The sequence below is a fragment of the Trachurus trachurus genome, assembly GCF_905171665.1.
Source record: "Trachurus trachurus genome assembly, chromosome: 5".
NCBI lineage: Eukaryota > Metazoa > Chordata > Actinopteri > Carangiformes > Carangidae > Trachurus > Trachurus trachurus.
In genome coordinates this window covers 33,167,634-33,181,736 of record NC_139896.1, presented here as the reverse complement: position 1 = coordinate 33,181,736, position 14,103 = coordinate 33,167,634, and positions in this window count along the sequence as shown.

Genomic DNA, 14,103 nt, shown 5'->3' with positions numbered 1-14,103 from the left:
TGATGAAGATATGATGGGAGTAGACAGATTGACAGGAGGCCCTGGAGGCTCCAATCAGCCAGTACCGTCCTTCACATCACCCAGAAGGAGCAGCAAGCTCACCTGAACCACATCTATCTATCTATCTATCTATCTATCTATCTATCTATCTATCTATCTATCTATCTATCTATCTATCTATCTATCGTTCTATCGTTCTATCTATCTATCGTTCTATCGTTCTATCGTTCTATCGTTCTATCGTTCTATCTATCGTTCTATCGGGTCATTCCGTCAAATGAGTGCCATTTGCTCGTTGTAACTCTTCAAAATTAAACTTCATTTTTAATTCCATTTCGGTTTATGTATTAAAGGTGTTCAGAAATGGCCTTTTGTCCTGTTTGTCACGCCGAGTTTCCACGAGTAAGGAAAACGAATTTGATTGGTCGTTATCGAGCGGGCGGGATATTCAATGCTTGGGGCGAGAGCAAGACGTTTGACGGATCCAATATCAGTGGCTGATGAATCGTGAGCAATGTGACGCATAATTTATGTGCCTGCATTATCCAATTTTACGGGGAAAAAAAACAAACCACACTTTCATCTTAGATTACTTGCACAAAGTTTGGTCTGATAGATGAGTTATTACACTAATGTTACTGTAAGACCCAGAGTGGGCTCAAATTCTATTTTCTTTTCTGTTCACCTTTAATATACACATTTACTCATTTAAAATGAGTACTGGTCAATCTCAGGCTACTTTATTTCATTTATTGCAACTTTCGAAAGTGTATTATCATTGCATTTTTTTCTGTGCTGTTACCAAAACTCAAATACCATTTTAAAACCATATTTAAAAGAATATGAACCACATAGTAGCCTATTTTATTACTGTAAGCAATCAGACAACTGATGGAACCAATATGAATGTAAAAATAAAGTGTTTTTTCCTCATTTTTGGAGGAAACAATTTCATAACCAGAAAAACATTTGGTAACAGGGGGAAAAAAAGGGGGTAACAGCAATGAGTATAGGCTAGGCCGTTTCAGTGTATGAGTAACAGCAATGACGGTAACAGCAATGAGTTTTTAGCATAAAATCAGCAATTGTGTGAAATCTAGCCAAATAGCATCTATACTAATAGCTTGAGTACACAGAGCACATTCTTAAGATTTACAGTAACTGAATATTTTACTTTTGATATCAACAAATATGTCTTAGAGATAATTTAATAATTTAGGTAACAGAAATGAGCTCTGAGAGTTAGAAGAGTTAGAAGAATTTTATTCATTATGCATTGTGGTAAAATACAGTATATAGCGTTTGGCTGTGGGGACAGGCAACAAAGGCTATGTTTTTTATAATAATTAAAAATGATCTATCTATCTATCTATCTATCTATCTATCTATCTATCTATCTATCTATCTATCTATCTATCTATCTATCTATCTATCTATCTATCTATCTATCTATCTATCTATCTATCTATCTATCTATCTATCTATCTATCTCAGTCTGTCTTGCCTGCTTGGTTGTCTTTCTGTCTAAATTCACACAAACACACCCTCACCCGCCCACATACGCACAGACAGACACACACCCACACACTAAACAGCATGGCTCTCCGGCGTTATTACACACTCGGAGAGGGGGCCTTATGTTGCCATGGCTGATTCCATGGAAGCAGATTTGCTGCACCTCCACGCGATGTGTCCAAACATTCAGACGACACGCTGGGCTCTGATATCAAAGCTCCACTCCTATTAGTAACTGAGAGCTAGACTGGGACAGCGGGATATAACGGCAGCAACTCACCGTGTTATGCAATCCACTGCAACAACCATGCAACAAGTTCTTCAGCTGTGAAGCTGATTATGGCCAAATGTTTGGTGTGTCAGGGAGGGTTTGGTCGTTTTGTTTGGTGATTTCTGAGACTGGGATTTTACATTTATTTGCTGCTTTGAGTCTAACTCTCATTGCATTACAGTAATGTAAGTCTGCACATTATAATCATACAGTCACATATAGTTTGCAACAAGAAATATCCTTATAATAAGCAGTTTGCAGGGGTTCGGACTTGTTGATGGAGCCCAGTTGGGATTCCACCATTTCCATATTATACTGCCAAATTAAATATTATTTCCCATCATTAATCAATGGTAAATTTAATGAACTTCATAAAATTCATCAGCACTATAATTTAATTGCTACAGAACCATGCTCCTGACATGACCAGTGATTTAGTGAAATTGCTTCTGGCTCACTTCTGGCCCTAAGCTTAGGATGGAGCTATGGAGAAATAAATGTTCTTCCATAAAACTTTATGAAGCCTTTTTTTGCTTCTTCTTTTTTAACAGATTGAAAATTAAATTATAAATACTACTCAGTGTTTTGTTTATCACTAATACATGAATAGGCAACAACATAAACCAATTGGGTAACACTTTACAATAAGGGTCCCTTAATTAATGTTAGTTAGTACATTATTAAGCATTAATTAACTGTTTACATATATATATTAACAATCATTATTATGTATTACTTAGGATTAGGAAACACATTCATTAATGTAGCCTATTAGTAAGCAGTTAATTAATGTTTACTGCTCAAAGTTAGTTAAGTAATAATAAAAGTGGAATAATGTAATTATTTATCATTATGTATGCATTACATTAATTAACACATTAGTTTATATATTAATGCTTAATAATGTACCAACTAACGTTAATTAAGAGATCCTTATTGTAAAGTGTTACCACCAATTGTAACTCATTAATTTATCATTTACACAAAAAAAGAAATATGAGGTGGATTGTCACATTTTATTTGTGTCCTGGGACCAATGCACATGGAATAAAATCACTGCAACAGGATTACATTCAACAGGATTACAACACATAGCATCTATTGGGCACACTGCTGCTTTGAGTCACTCTGGGCACTATGTCCATACAAGAATTCATAGCAATCCATTGTATAGATTTCAGAACCACAGCAGGGGACTGACTGTTCAAACTAACATTACCATCATGCATCCAGAAAACATGTATTTGTGTCGCATCACAGCTAGCATGCAGACTGATCTTCAGGAGGCCATTGCTTCTTCTAACCATGCTCACATAACATCTTCATTTTGGCCACATTTTCCTTCCAGGAACTACCCACACATTCACTTCTAAAATTACATTAGTTGCAGCAGCAATTGCATTTTGCAGGAAACCTAAGAGCTGGCTGAAGTTGTCCGTAGGTGGTTAAGGTGGATGTCTGGTGTACGAGGCGTACGTCAGCGTGTCGTGGCGGGATATTGTTCTGCAAGATCAGCCGTAGATGTTTGTGAATATTTAACTGATATAGTCTGTATCATATGTGGCTTGGTAAACGAACATACAATATATCCGTGTATCCTGTACAGATTCCTTGTACAGAAACATGAAGGAAGGAGATGGTTGACTCACAGTTCACTATTGGCAATGGGCCAGGATTATTCACTTGGGTGAATTGTGTAATTTGTAACTGGTGCTATAGTGCGCATCCTTTTGATCCGACAGGAGCATCTATCTGACCGTTGCCACTTGTGATGAATCAGCAGCATTTTATTCAGCCTTTGTTACACTGCAGGAAATTGGGGCCACTTAACTCAGGCCACTTAAAGCAGACAGCAGCTGCAGATACTCAGTTCTTAAGAGTCCTATTTGAATGAAATATCAACCTCCTCTAGCCCTCTGACACAGGCTTTGAGGAGCAGAGTACTGTGTTCAATTAGCTATTGTTGTGAGAAAATGGTTGTTCATCTGGGTGATATTTAGCTGTGAGTCCTTTGGTGCGTAATCATGCTCCAATAAGCAGCTCGGTTCATTCATCTCGGGTGGTGTAGTAGAAAACCACATGGGGACGAAGAGGCAGTGTGTTCTCGTTGTGTGTGTGTGTGTGTGTGTGTGTGTGTGTGTGTGTGTGTGTGTGTGTGTGTGTGTGTGTGTGTGTGTGTCCTTGCACATGTATGTGTAGGAGTGGTGATGAAGAAGAAGCTCTGTGATGAGAAGCCAGTTGGCCATGACCTCCTCTTCCTCCTACATTGGCAGACACACCAGAGTCCAGCGGTGGATTTCATTTAAATGGATTTCCCCAGTCTGATTATAAAAAAAGAAATAAGAAGAAAAGAAATTCTGTGTGTTATTGTTTTGTCAGTTTGACCTACTGAGCAATTTTGGTGATTTTGGTAGAAGAGAGTTGCTTTTTAAAATGAGAACTCTATAAAGGGTCTAACATATAAGTGATAATGTTAAGGTTTGATAATATATTGACCAATTTTTCATTTGCTTCACAGGTTAACAAGTCATGCACTCAACAATTGGGCAGGACGGCCAGCTGGTCCACCGTCTTGGGTTCAAGGTGTGTGTTAGGATGTCTCATGTATTGCTGATTATGTGCATGTGCATGAAGAGGAGTCTTGTATGTCACGAGTGACTCTGTGATGTTGTGATGAAATGCTTTTGATTACACTGCAAACCTTTTTCCCTACGGGAACAAATAAAACATCTATCTGCCTATTTGTATTTTTAGATTGTTGTTGTTTTTTAGACTCACTTTCCTTTAATTGCCCCTTGTGGGGTGACTATTTTGAGTTGGAACTGAAGACTGAGGCTAAAGCTGACAGATCCCAAGCACAAAAATCAGCATCCTCACTCAAGAAATATCCATAACGTTAAGACATGTAAATAAAGGAGAGAGTTGTGTTAGCGTTGTAAATCTCATTAGGGGAAATTTTAAGATCAGACATCCTACAAAACGCTGTTTGGCTGCTCAGCTTCACTTGTCAAGATTCACAGCTTACTGATTAATGTTTTCACTTTGAGCTAAAAGAAATAGGGGGGGGGGGGGGGGGGGGGGGGGGGGGGGGGGCAACTGCCATTCCGACATCCCACCAGTCCGACATAGGGCTCTAATTGTCTAAATGGCAACACTTAATTTTCTATCAAACGTCCCATCATCACTTTTTTTTTTAAACATCCTGCCTTTCCGACAATTCCTTTAATAGTGTATTTTTTTCCCAAAAGATTTTGCACTGGTTGGGCTTAGGCAATGATGAAAGGAGTTGGTTAAGACCAGGTAGTGGCTAGACAGGCAGACTAGTCCCTGTCTGCGCTCTGCTATACGTGATAATGAGCTGCTTTTTTTATTAGAGGGCAGTCTCACTATCTCAGATGACCAGGTTGCCAGAATTTGCCAAATCTAGTACTTGGAAGTTACGAGTATGACGGCAAGTTAGATGCTAATATTTGCAGCTTACAAGAGTAGACTAGTAGCCTACTATTCTGCTCATGTATTGTTTTGTTTTTTTAGCCCTCTAAACTAACTGTAGCAGGTATCTGAGGTTTAATTTGCTATTTTTATGACAGTATCACAACTGGAAGTTGAAATACTTGGTGGGTCTTGACAGCAAAAGCTTTAGCCAGAAAATAATCAGGATACAATAATGAATGGTGATAGAAGAAGTCTTCTCATTGAGAAATATTTTCACAAAAAGACATTCAATTTTGAAGGTAACCTTTACACCCTGAAGGACAAACCTTTCATTACGCTTTTTTTTTTCACCACATTATACATTTGCTGGTGTTTTTCTTTGCATTTCACCAGAGGCACAGTGTAACTAAATGGCAAAGCCCAGGTGAGGACTGGATGTGTAAGCAATTATACCTCAGAATCATTTTCCGCCGGATGATTTATCTCCACTGTGCACCGAGAGCAGATTATGAAACCCAGCCAGCGCACAATAAAACCTCTTTCACACAAGCAATGAATTTCATCAAGTAGTAGAGCAGGAGAACCAAAAAAAAAAAATCCCAACCATCCACCCGTAGAGCCATAGAGTCTACCTTGTGTGAGCTGCAGCTGAATACAGAGCAGCCAGGGAAGCCTCCCCAATCACTGGCAAGATATTCATTACAGCCACAAACCCCCAAGTCAGCAGAACAGGAGAGCAGGATTCAATGAGAGAGCAGCCATCTCCAGTGGCTCTGATTTCATGCTCCAAGCCGCATTTTCACACTAGCGGAAACCCCGTCTCCCCCCATCCCCCACCTTTGTTTTTCCATTGTCCCAGCCGTTTTTCCCCTCGATGTCGGCCCATAAACGTGACTGCAGGCAGAAAGTGGCCGTTGCACTCTGGAGGGTGAACCTTTCTCCTCCATGAGCTACTCAGAGGAGAGGAGCAGGGTTTCATCACCACACAAGAGCTCTATGTGTGTCCTTAATGGTTTCATTTGGGAGGGAAAAAATGCTTCAGTATCTCTCTAATACAAAGCCGTGTGATAATATGCAGTATAAGTGCCTGTCTGCTCCTTTGTCGAGGTTCAGATCAATGGCAGTGTGCTCTCTAGCCCTGACTCCAGTTCAAGGTGGATAAAGGTGGCACAGAGACTCCACTGTCTGTGCACTTTATTCTGCTGTCACTGTAGCATGCGATCTACGGTTTTTAGAGGAGGTTGATTAACTGAAGCCTACATGATTAACAGGAGGGAAGCATGTAAAATTTGTACTGACAGGCATATTTCGTGTTCAGTTTCTGTGTGTGGAAGTGGCCAGATGTCTGCAGCTGCTTCATGAAGGCTGCATTTCTGTCTATGAGGATAAACCGAGGGTCACAGCACATTGGCCAGCTGGTTATAGTATTGTATTGTGCAGAATCAAACATGGAATACCAGAACATGAAAAGCATGCACTGTTTTTAGGCTTGATAGGATTCAACATGACATTTGATGGTGACTAAGAACCTATTTTTATTTGCAGTAAAAGCAACCATATTATATTAGATTTTATACCATACCAATCATTCTTTTCTTTTTTTTTTTAGCAGTTATCAGCAAGCAAATGTTGGTTTACATTTATTCAGCCTTATACCATCCAAATAAAACAAATCGGTGAGATAGATTAGCAAAACTGCCCTTTTACATTCCGTCCAATGACTTGTAAGGACACATGCATTTATGAAAATAATTGAGAAAGGCTGAAAACAAAAAGAAAAATGCAACTGATTAAATACCTGAGTGAGCGTGGTGACAAAGGATTTATATTCCTCTGACTCCGGCACCACCATGAAGAACTATACAGGCCAGTGACCTGCTACTTTATCACAGGGGGCAAGGACGAGGTTAGATTAGCAAAGAGGGGGAGCGGCAGAGTCGGGCCGAGGAGAGAATTGATATTGAAACATCACTAACACCACTGCCGCCATCACCTCGTCTCTAATGACCCAGCACATTGACACACACACACACACACACACACACACACACACACACACACACACACACACACACACACACACACACACACACACACACACTCACGGTGCTGCAGACATGTGGGAGCTGGTGCACAGAGGGGGGATGAGGTAATGATGAAAAAAAGCCCATGGCAGACCGAGAGAGACAAGAAGAGAGGACAGCCTCCTCTAATGAGCTATTGACATTTTCAGAGGATGACTTAGGGGAGACATGCTCAGCTTAGCTGCTGGATTGAAAAACATCAGTATCTCATTTGCCTGGTGAGAAATAAAAACACAAGCTGCTGGTGACTGTCAAACAAAAAAGAAAATGTACACTGTCAATCGCACTGTATCATCATTTACACTGTAAAATGTACATAGTATATTTTAAAAATATTTTTTTCTTGAGTCTGATGATTTTTTTAAAGGGACAACGAGGAGTTTTGGAAAAGCGAAGCGTTTTCACACTACATTTATGAGCCTCCGCGCACCGTGAAATTCTTTGACCGGCGCAAGACAGACTCATGTTTTCATTCATCAAGAATTAAAGTCAGAGGTTCAAAGAGGTTCACATACCGTTGTAGTTCCGACCATAAACAGCGATTCGGCGGCGTTATTCTCATGACTCGCCACGAAACCGAAAGTAAAGAAACGCTGCTCGGCTCGACCAGCATTTCCACCACCACTAATGATAACAAAATAACGATAGAGACAAAACGATATATTTATCGAAAATGGAGCCATTAACAAGTGTGGGTAACGTAGATTCATCCACATTAACGTGAGACTTTTTTCATAACCAAATAGAAACTCCTCGTTGTCCCTTTAAGCAAAATGTGCTCCTTGTGGAAATGCTGAGATCAGATTTTTACTCAAATAATAATAGATTACTATAAGGATGGCGGTGGGTTTGTCTTTTTGCTCCAAACTGAAGCAACACAACTTAGCCTTAGGTTTTCAGACATTAATGGCAGTGACCAGAAAAGGAGTCCTATTTACTTTGGTGGCCTCCTGACTTATCAGGAGTGTAGTACTACCTCTGTGGTACTTTGTGTTTAGTGCTGATTAACAGATATTATCCAACACATTTTATATTATATATTTATATTTATATTACACATATTTGGCTCACTGTTCCAAGTTTCAGCCTTGCAGAGCCAATGAGGCTGTCGACTTTTTTAGTCTTGGTGGTTAGGTTTTTTCCCCCCATTGTGCCATACTTACAGCAAATATACAATTTCTTTTTTTTTTAATTTCCTGAGTGTAATGAAACAACTACAAGGGCTCCAAGGTGAGATGATGTGAGCCATTTTTCATTTTCACACTAAGGAGCTGTGATGCATTAAGCTCGATCTCCAGTCAGACGCAGAGTTGCTGAGATGTTATCACCGAAGAGTAATTGACTGGAACTCAAGCCAACAGACACAGGAAGGTCCCTGAAGAGCGGCTGCCGCTTTTCTTCTTAAACACATTACCATTGATTTTTCAGTGTTCTCCTGTCATCGCAAACTGTACAGATCATGAATCAGGGAGCCAGGGAGGGTCTTTCTTTACCAGACAAAAGAAGTGTTGTGGGTGATGTTCCCATATATCCAAAAGACACATTTGCATATTTGAATTCAGGTCTACAGAAAAGATATTATCGAGATCAACTTTTGGGTTGCCAGGTTGTGGTTGTTTTCCTCCTGGTATCACAGTTTTATGTTTCGCTCTGTAATTTCCAACCATTGAATGGACTGTACCAGAATGTACTTAAGCTTTTGAATCATCTAAATAATACATTAATTACTATTTATCTGCCTTATATTTTAACTCATAAGCACTTAAACACATAATTTCTTGAGTGAACAGAGGGATTTTGTAGTTGCTGCCTGACACATGGTCTGACAAGTAGCTTTCATTTCATTAAACCTTTATTTATTCAGGGAAGCCCATTGAGAGCAGGCTCTCTTTTTCAATGACGCCCTGATTACAGAGATAAGAACAACACAACAGCAACACCGACCAACCAAAACAAGCAAACAAACAGCAAGCTTATGTTAGCAAACTTTTGCATGACTGATGTTAGATAAGATTAATGATGTTAAAGCAGAAGTAAGCGGAATGTTTGGGTTAATATAAGTCTTGAATAGTTATATCTTCCGACAGCAATCACTTATATAGAGTGTTTGGTCTGAAACACGGGTCTGTCAGTCACTCTGCTCTGCTGTAAGCCGAGGAGAAAACTTTCCTTGTATCCTACAACCTTTAACGGCATAAAGGGGCGGTCCTCTCTGTGTGTGCAGCCAAGGGATGCGCGTGAATGTGGTGACGTAGGGACGAGGGCGGGGACTGCTAACTCCATCGGCTGACAAGAAGTTAGCCAAAACAACCGGATCGCTTACTTCTGCTTTAATGTTTTTTTTTTGTTTTTTTTTAACCTTTATTTAACCAGGCGAAATCAATTAAGAACATGTTCTTACTGTTGATTAACAGTAATGAACCTTTTTATACTCGAGCTCCTGTTAAACAACACTATAACAGAGGCCTGTTACAGAAAGGAGGTTTAAAACTCTGAGTCGATCCAGAACAGCTGATCTGAGATAGTTCAATGGATATTTGAAATCACTGATAAATAATAATAATAATAAATAAGTAATCAATTTTTCATGTTTGGAAAGTTGCGTTCTCTCGTTCGGCTTGAGATTACTGAACAAATGAAGGTTTAGTACAATTAATAATCAAGCTATGAAAGACAAAATGATATGGTGTTGCTCTAAAAGATTGAACTGAATAAAATAATAAAATAGTTGTAGTTTTCTGCGCAGGACTAAAGGTTCACCAGCTGTCAGAATTAAAGTGTCAGACTTCTGTCCAAACAGTTGAGCTATGTATAGGCTATATGTGTGTGTGTGTGTGTGTGTGTGGTGTGTGTGTGTGTGTGTGTGTGTGTGTGTGTGTGTGTGTGTGTGTGTGTGTGTGTGTGTGTGTGTGTGTGTGTGTGTGTGTGTGTGTGTGTGTGTGTGTGTGTGTGTGTGTGTGTGTGTGTGTGTGTGTGTGTGTGTGTAAACAAAGACAGAGATTGCTCTGCTTGGCTGCCTGTGTAAATACAGGTGGAATCTGTTGTGAACAAACTGCCTCCAATTCCTTCTGCAAACATGAAGTAATACCAAGGGGAAAACATCATCACCATTTTCAATTAGGTGCGACTGCTAATGAGAGCTAAAGCCTTTCATTTCAATTACAAAACCGTGCCATCACAATTATAGCCAGGCAGACAATCTGTGTTAATAGAAAAATTATATATTCAACGATGTGTGAATGTAAAAGAAAAAACTAGAAAAGGATATCATGGCAGGACAGTATTAGAGTAGGACCCTGCACAAAAGAATCCACTTTATACATCCTCTATAATTTGGGCAAATTATGCAAATGTATGAAACTTTCTTTGAAGAACATAAAGTAATATCGAAATAAATAAATTAGAGGCAGGAAATGGCAGACGATGAATCCTTAGAGGGCGAATGTAACCTTGCACTCAAAAACTGTCAATACTCCCCTGACAGTGAAGCTCATGTTCACTGCTTCTCCTGAAAATGCATTAGACACAGATGATATCCTCGGCCGGGCCTTCAATCTATTCCACACAACCACTAATCTGTTAATTGATCTGGAGAGAGGAGAGGAGAGAAAGGGTGTGCGTGTGTGTCTGAGGGGGTGTGAGACCAAGGGATGACATTAGTGATGATGATATAGGTTGAGGGACACTGAGTAGATAAAAGCTTGCTGTTGTTTGGGGGCCCGGCTTTCATCTGTCCTACTTTATTGTTGTCTTTCTCTGAGACATTTTTCTCACATCGTCTCAAACAGTGTTTGACAATGTAACTTAGCTTTTGAGCTAAATCCAATAATACCCTTCTCACAAAAAGTTAGGGATATTCGGCTTGCAGGTGAAATTTCAAAATGCACCTAAAATGCATTATAACCTTTACAGCTGAACTTAATTTGACCTTCTCTAAACTTTTGAATGCACATGAACTGTTCAATGTTTCAGTACTTTATAACATAACATGCTGTTCTCTAAGAAGAACCACTGAATCACAACAAGTGTCTGATCCATGAATCCACCACTAGATGTTCTGCTTCAATGACAGTTTGTATTGAAACAGTCCTCTTCATCAAGCTGTTCACATTCTGACATCATCAGACCAAGACGACACCTAACAATCCATCATCAGTACCTGGACATGTCGAGGCTTCAGATGTGATGTTGTCAGAGGGAAGTGTCCACTGAACTTGTGTCATCAGTGTGATATCACTGTATCAACTTTGTACATTTTCCATACATTTCACCCAAAGGTCAGTGTATGTCGATCAAATTATTGGTAATAATAAGTTGATCAACATTGTTGATGAAAAGTTACACAAGGATCCACTACTGCAAATTGAATGAGCCGAATTCTGTATGTATGAACATGTCCCTCATCAGTCTGCTGCTATAACCATTTTTCTCAATCCCAACAAAATACTGGAACTTGTGAACGCTGATTTCAGTTGGTAAGGCCTGACTCCCAATCAGTGTCCAGTCCATCCAAACATGTTGGATGAAACAGGTTGAGGTCGGTTTAATTACGGTTTAAGAAGATTCCCCAATGATGGGTGCATCCAATTTTGGTCAGCTATTTGTGTTTTTCTGTAGCTATATTGTCCATTGACATTATACTGGAAAACTCTTCCACTAGCCTACCTGTCCCTGATGGTGGGTTGAAGGACAATAACATCTTTTTCATAGTCTTCCTTCCACAGCAAACAAAATTACCTTCACAAAAGTGTGGCTACAAAGTTGAGACCTCACTGTTTGGAACTGAGGTAGAGTCCAACCATGAAAAACAAAAACCAGAGCAAATACACAACGTGCAGTCGGGCAGACGGCCAAACCAGATGTCATTTTAGTCACAGAAAGAGAGAAAGCCGGTGGGTCAGGTAAACAATAAGACATCACCATGACAACATATTGTCACGTGTATTGTTTTGCCTCGTGCTGACGGACCACTTGTTTACATAGAGGCTTGTTTATGCCGTTACGTGCAGCGGCTGTCGTCCGTCTGCCATCTGCCCAATTTCACGTGAATGCAGCATGAAAAATACGATTGAGTTGCTTGCGATATACAACCGCAACGCTAGATGCGAGTAATTCCTACCTACCTTTAATGTGTAAAAAAAAAAAAAAAAAAGTAAAATATTAAGATTATGATGCTATGTTTTAAACAAGTTCTCAAAGCTGCAAGCTAGTGAGGATAACATTTTGGAAGTGAGTGCTTTGATCTGACTCAAGCCCACCTGGTACCTCGACTGTCTTTCTACTTTTTCCAAGGGGACGTAGATGATCTGAAGGAGCCTCAGACTGGGGGAGTCTAGAGATGACAGCAGGCATTATATCACGTGGAGGCTAATGAATGCAAGAGTGTTTTGGTATCACTGCGCTTCTCAACCACTAAAGGGATTATGGGCCCGATCAAGGCTGCAGTGTAGGTGATAAGAGTCAAAAACAAGAACAAGAAGTGAGTCACACGTTCTAATCCCTTCTCCACTGTCCTCACCAGCAGACATTAAGCATCCTCCTCTGCTTGACACATCCCCTCCAAAACATAAGGAGCTTAGATGATGCAGCATTTTTTTTCTCCACTACAAAAAGAAAAAAGAAAAGCATAGATTCAAAGAATTTGCAGATGTGTTTAGTGCTATTGAACTGCCCAGTTGCTTAGACACTGACGGTACAGACACTTGTGTTTGCTGTTGCCCCATACAGAGGATAATACACAGGTGGATGATATATAACATGAGAACATATTAAACAGACAACAACATATAGAGGTAGCCATTCATGTAATGATATAGCCTACTAAAACACTGTCATTTATGTAACTCTACAAAAATTGATCAATAGTGTAACGGATTATCATCTATTACAATGACAAAGATGTCATCTTGAAGTTTAAGAATGTTACTAAATTAAAGTACCTTTTTTTTCTTCAATTTTAGAGACCAAATGATTATGAAGGAAATACATAACATGTTTTACATGTGATTCCTGAGATCAATACTGATAGTGATGTTTAAACAGATATCTTATAAGGTTCCCTTCAGTTGCAACCAATATGTTTTGGTCAAGACATTTTACAATTGAAACTTAACTTACTACTAGCCTAATTCACTTGACTGTGGAGAAAAACTAATAGCAACAATTTTAAAACATACCTCCCATGTTTTTACTGCACTTTCTTGTCATTCGTTAGTTTACATACATGGCAATATCAATATATCTGATTTTATCAGCCAATATATTGACTTTGCACTACTCTCGACAGTTACATTTAATGAATAATTATGAAACACAACTTGAGTGCAGTTATGTTTCTCTGATTTTAAACTCAACCTCTCCTTTACAAGATGAATATGGAGAAAGATCACACAGTCATTATACAGTCCTGCTGTAAATCCAGCTGTAATTTACATCTGCATATCCTGAGATGAGAACAGAGGTTTTAGGTTATTATATAACATAAATTATAGAACACATGCATTTAAAGCATGCTGCTTACACTTGTCACTGCTTTTCAGGTGGCATCAAAAGGGATATTTTCCTTATGTAAATGTTAAACATAAAACTCTAAACAAAACTCATTGCATTTATTCAATGCACTCTTTAACCTTTCATTTACACAGATTTTTTAAACCCCTGCTCTTTCTTGTGCGGTTTGCACTGGAACTCGCTGTGAGGAGATTAAAGGAAATCCCATCTTTCAGGTGAGAAACTAGAATTAATCCAAACTGTAGAGGCTCAGACATTGTCAAGGTTTACAGCCCACACACACAAACA